A 7,096-nucleotide genomic window follows, 5' to 3' on the forward strand; every position below is an offset into this window, starting at 1 on the left:
CTCTTATTCATCCATGCTTGATACGAGTTCAGTTGGTGCTATCGATGAAATAGAGGAATAGTAAGCGGCTGAAACTGCGCGCAGTAGAGCATTCCACAAAAATCTAAATCAAATTAAACCATCTGGCGTTAATAGGCATCTCTGACAAGATTAGTGACGGTTCCCATGCCTAACTGGTGAATAAACGTTCTATCCAAACAATGCGTGGGTTCATCAATAACAAAACTATGTTTGTTTTGTGTGTCTCTGTATTGAAACACGCGGCTCCAGGCCAAGTGTTTTGGATCTCGGGATGGGATGGGAATGAAGGGAGTAGTAAAAGGGCATTAACACACCAAAAATTATATATATATATATATATATATATATATATATTTCTATATATATATATATAGATTCTCACATACACACATATATTTGTGTATATATATATACATATGTGTGTTTATATATACACATATATATATATATATATATATGTATGTATGTATATATATATATATACATATATATATATATATATATATATATATATATACGTGTATATATATATATATATGATGTAGAAAAGTCGATATCTACAGATAAATCTTAGTCTCTGTCCAGAGACGGTGCCAGCTGGGTATTGGTTGTGTGTGTGTACGCCAGTACTTGAATTATTGGGTGTCTAAGTGTGTGCACGTGCAATATTGGCCTTTGGAAACCGTCAGTAACAACAAATGATAATGTAGATAACATTAATCACGTGAGTAAAACAGTTATATTATGGAAATAAGATAATAGGAATAGCAAAGCATTATAGAAGCAGGCGATTACAATTCTACCTTCTATTTTTGTATTTCCGGGGAAATGGAAGCAACAAGAACTCGCTACCGATTCCCGATTTTTGCCTTTCCCCGGAAATTGATGCAGTACACGTGCATTTCTACCTCCAGGCTCAAAATGTTAAACAAAATGAAACTGAAAAAAAAGCATTGCATCACCCTTGAAATGAATCATTTCAACTTTTTTTTTTATCCTGCCTCGTTAGGGACCTAAAGGTCTCCAGTTGTGCTATCATAACTCGTAATTGGATAATGAAAGAGCCTCCTACCCACTGCTTTTGGTGGGGGGGAGGGGGGTTGTGACCGACCTCAATAAAATCCTTTAATGTTAGCCAAAATAAAATCTTCTATGATTGTCATTGTAGCGAACAGGTAATTAAGGATATCACCATTGGTATTAGAGAGAACTAAATCGACAGAATGCATGAAAGTAAGGAATAGAGGATAGATGGGGGAACCATTTCACCTAGGAAAGGATCATACACAAAATTGTAAATAAATAAACTGATTAATTGATAAAATAATTCAATAAGTAATTAGATATATACGCATAATAAATTGGATAAACAGGTGAACCTAGAAAGTCGATGGATGAGGGGGAGGCAGAAAATGAAAAAGCTCGGTCGCAGGAAACTGTTCTAAAGCCAAGTTCGCAGCTTAGGGGCCGCCCACACAGTAGACACCACCATCACGCAAATGTAACCTTCCAGGAAATCGTGGGAGATGGACCAGACATCGACCCAGGAGGTTATTGATAGGAACGAAAACCCCATGGGAACGCGGGCAAATGTTAAGAACGAGTTTTATCAGTATATAAACATTTGGTTTAACGATTACCTGGGGATATGTTGCATTTTTTTTTCTTTTATCGCTGTAGACCTGATTGTGCAACACCGATTGGTGGGAGTAAAAGGGGAGCATTTGTCGCTTGTCACCTCTCATTGTAGAAAAGGTAGAGGGAAAATAGTTCGAATTTCATTAAGAGAAAACACGGACCTGATCCAGAATATGTCAGGTGACTGCTTTTCCAGAAGGGGGTGGGGATATTGATGATGTCTGGAGTCTGGTGGTGGGGAGATGATTCTCTTTGACACCTGTCACATAGGACCTCCACATTAAAATGTGTTTAGAAGGGATAGAACCAAATAACAATGTACTCCATCTTGGCAATAATGATGGATAATAACTGCTGCGACTTTGAGATCTGTACACTGACAACTTCATGCAGTGACTACGACGTTTGAACTTTAGTGGTCATTATACCCATTACATTTCTGGTAGACAAAGGCAGACTGAATCTTGGCCCTGTTCTTGCCCGGTTTGTACATGTGAAACAAGCGTAGTGTTTAGTGTTGGACTTTTGTCATTAAAGACAAAGCTGGAGTCACAAAGTTCTTGTTTGGTTTACATCATAACATTTTCTTTAGCAAGAAGATACATGATATGTACATGGATGCAGACAATACATAGTAATTAAGATTAATATATTTCTACTGGCTAATTCCGGCAATTTTATTCAGCAGAGGAGAGACTCCTAATTTTCAGAGCTTAGAATGTTTTGAATATTTGTGCCAAATAGTTTTGCGTAAAAGTAGAGTCCAATCTTGGGGCGACAAGAAAGTTCTTGGCTGAATAAAATCGCCTAGCTGCAGTTATATGTAAAAATATGACATACATAATTAAGACCCGTCAGTTTGATACCTTTCGTAATGAATGGCATTTTCACCTTCATTGTGAGGATTCTATTCATCGCCATGGTACCCCCTCGGACATGAATGTCATAATGTTAATCAGGTTTTTTCACAAGATTTATAGCGAAGAATACAATAAAGAAAATACGTCATGTGGCACTTACCTGTGAATGAAGCCGTCAATTATGCTTTGTATGATTCGTGAGTTGCTATCGGAGCCGTCAACTTTGTTTTACGTGCCTGGGTACACGGGACAAAGAACTGAAAGCAAACAAGAAGAATATTCATTATTTTAATGGGTTTGAGTATATAGCATGTTTATCTAAAAGATGGAGATGAGTTGGCAAATGAAAAGGCTGAAGTCTGGAGTTTTTAGTACCAGACGTTTCTACCTCTTGAGTTTTCTTCAATAGACTTGACACCTCTCTTCAAAACCAAAAACTTTTTCACCTACGTCTGGAAGTTTAGCCTCGAGAAGTTGACATTTGGTTCCCAAACCTGGCTATAACAACTTTGATTACATATTTTCCGTCTTATTACATGATCATTCACAGCTGATGATTGCCATTTATCCCAGTACCCTGTCATCACATGGGAAAGATGACTGATTTAGTCGTAGCTAAACATCTAGCCTATTCTATTTAATCTTGGTAATCATCACTTACCCCGGCTTCCTATTACTTTAACAATTTATTGCCACAGTGTACAACCTTAAATGAAACAGTTTGATGCTAGTTAGGAAGAAATATTTGGAAATACTAAGGTAGTCTTTAATCTAGGCAGTAAATGAAAAGCAAATAAGTGTGACCTCTTCTAAACGGCCACTAGTCTAAGCTCTTCGTTTTATTTTTCGTAGAATAGGTACTTTCGGAAGCTTCATCTAATTCGGACACTCTTACAGTTACATGTATGCAAAGAACAGAAATAAGAAATGTAGAAAAAAAAATTAGAAGGTGAACAAGATTAATTCATTTGCTCTTAAGGACAGTGACTCGCTTCTCAGAACTCCTTTGTTCACGAATTCCTTTTCACTTAGTTATTTAAATAAAATTTCAAGTAAAGTTTTACATACACACATGCTTGCGCACGCACATACATGAGCGCACACACACACACACACACACACACACACACACACACACACACACACACACACACACACACACACACACACACACACACACACACACACACACACACACACACACACACACACACACACACACACACACACACACACACACACACACCTCATGGCGCTGTGGTTAGAGCTCTGGCCTGCCACTACGGAGGTCCGGGTTCGACCCTCGCCCGGGGCTGAAATAATATCAGTATCGCAGCGCTGAGGGGTGTTACTCCAACTCTCGTGGGCGGGGAGTTGGGTGTGTGTGTGTGTGCAAGGTCATAGCATTACCCATAGATCGGACCTACGAGCTCTGAGCTCTCTTCCAGGAGGGAAATAGCTGTCGATCACGAGTCCAACACGTGATCCAAAGACCAAGTGAATACACACACACACACACACACACACACACACACACACACACACACACACACACACACACACACACACACACACACACACACACACACACACACACACACACACACACACACACACACACACACACACACACACACACACGACTCGATGGCGCAGTGACAGCGTTCACGACCGCCGCTACGGTGGTCCGAGTTCGAATCCCGCCTAGGTCTAAAATAGTATTAGTATTACTGCGCTATGAGTCGTTACTCCAACTCTCGTGGGCGAGGATTTGTGTGTGTGTGTGTGTGTGTGAGTGTAAGGTCACAGCATCACCCATAGATCTGTCATATATGAGCTCTGAGCTCTCTTCCGGAAGGGAAATAGCTGTCGATCACGAGTCCAACATGTGATCCAAGTCACACACACACACACACACACACACACACACACACACACACACACACACACACACACACACACACACACACACACACACACACACACACACACACACACACACACACACACACACACACACACACACACACACACACACACACACACAAACACACACACACACACACACACACACACACACACACACACACACACACACACACACACACACACACACACACACACACACACACACTTCAGCGCTGGTTACAATACTTTACCCGATGGGTGAGAACATTAAGTGGTTTCATTAGGTCGTTATGCAGTCAGTTATTGATATAATACATTGACTCGATAATATCTGCTTTAAGGAATACACCATTGAAAACTGATTCTATTAAGGATGGTACCATGATAACCAGGTAAATCTGAGTATATCAACCAGAATCAAAGAAAGTTGATTACGCCAGGAGACTGTTAGCTGCTGCCAAAGTCAACGACTTGGCCCTACGTCCTCAGGCAGCCAGAGGAAGTAGTAGTTCCCGGTAGTCTGTGAGAATCAAAATGGGGACTTATTCATTATCAGGTAATGTCGAGGTACTGTGTTCGAATGCTAGGGTCCGCTGAGAAATACCAATTCTCCAAGCTCTCCCAGGGCATAAGTTACAGGCGTAAACTTACATTTGTTGGTAGTAAGCTCCTGTTGTGTGACCTTCACCAGCAAAATATATTGAAATAAACCATTCAAAATTAATGAAATCTAATAATTGCTTTTATACATCGATGTTACAAAATGTCATGAAATGATTTCTAACAAATGAAAATATAGGATCCATCGGGTCTATATCTCCATGATATTGTCGTTCATATATTTGCTGATTTACCCAAAAATGATACGCATACATATTACAGATGACCTACATTGATTTATATGTATGAACAAACAAATCCGCGCGTGCGGTAGTACACGCACACGTACATACACAAACACACATGCATACGAACGCAAACGCACGTACACACACGCACACACGCGTAAGCACACGCACGCACAAGCCTGCACACACATGTACGCACATCCACGCACGCACACATACGTACATATACGCACATGCGCGCGCGCACACACACACACACACACACACACACACACACACACACACACACACACACACACACACACACACACACACACACACACACACACACACATACACACACACACACACACACACACACACACACACACACACACACACACACACACACACACACACACACACACACACACACACTCACACACACACACACACACACACACACACATACACACAAACACACACACACACACACACACACACACACACACACACACACACACACACACACACACACACACACACACACACACACACACACACACACACACACACACACACACACACAATCGTAATGTTCATGAGAAAAATTAACAATTTGCAATGTTAGTGAAGTTTTTAAATCATGAGGATAGCAAGATTTCGAGGGAGAGAGGGGGGGGATGGAGGATGATATTGAGAGAGTGAGGGAGGGTGGGTAATACTGAGGGTGGGAGGGAGAGTGATAGTGTGGGGGGAGGGAGAATGATAGTGAGTGAGTGAGGGAGAGTGATAGTGAGGGAGGGTGATAGTGAGAGAGGAAAGTAATAGTGAGGGAAAGAGGGAGGGTGATAATGAGGGAGCGAGGGAGGGTGATAGTGAGGGAGCGAGAGTGATAATGAGGGAACGAAGAAGGGTGATAGGGAGAGAGGGAGGAAGGGTGATAAGAAGGGAAGGAGGGAGGGTGAGAGTGATTGTGGGAACGTGATAGTGAGTGTGGGAAGGTGATAATGAGTGGAAGGGAGGGTTACAGTGAGTATGGGAGGGAGGGTGATAATACAGGATGGAGGGTTATAGTGAGTGTGGGACTGCAGGAGTAAGTGAGGGAGAGGGTGGTGGTAGTGAATGAACAAGGGAGAGAGGGAGGGAGGGAGGGAGTTTGATAAAGAGCGAGGGAACGATGGAGGGAGGATGATAACAAGTGGGTGAGGGGGAGGGGGAGGGGAGTGAGTGAGTGTGAGAGGGTGGGAGGGAGGGAAGGAGGGAGGGAGGGAGGGAGGGAGGAAGGAAGAAAGAGTTAATAATTGAGCAAATGAAAATTAAATAGAACGTAAGAAAGAAAAAGCTAGTGCTGGTGACTGAAAACACAATACCCCTGTGAGATTATACGTGTTCATTACAAGAGTGTAGAAGTCGTACTTAAACTTTAATAATGGCATTTGCAAAGCATTTTTGTTATTAACATCCAGTGCAAAAAGGTGTATAAACATGACCTAAAGCTATTTGGTGTAGGCAAAATCAGGCTAAGAAAATAGATAAAAATAAATAAAATAAAATCAAAACGGTAATAATTACGATGACAACGGTGGTGGTGGTGAGGGGGACATTATCTGTAGTGGTGGTGTTGATAGGGCCGGTGGCGGTGTTGATGTGCACTGTGGTGGTTGTGGCTGTAGCGGTTGTGATAGTGGTAGTGGATACTGTGTGGTGGATGGTAGGTGGTAGATGGTGGGTTGTGGGTTGTGGGTTATTGGTTGTGGGTAGTGGGTGGGGTTTCTGGGAGGCTATGCGTAATATATAGTCTCCTGAAGACTACTTGGCCACTACCTCCTAATTGTTGGC

This window comes from Oratosquilla oratoria, chromosome 3, assembly GCF_046742065.1.
Source record: "Oratosquilla oratoria isolate Oo_2021 chromosome 3, ASM4674206v1, whole genome shotgun sequence".
NCBI classification, from domain to species: domain Eukaryota; kingdom Metazoa; phylum Arthropoda; class Malacostraca; order Stomatopoda; family Squillidae; genus Oratosquilla; species Oratosquilla oratoria.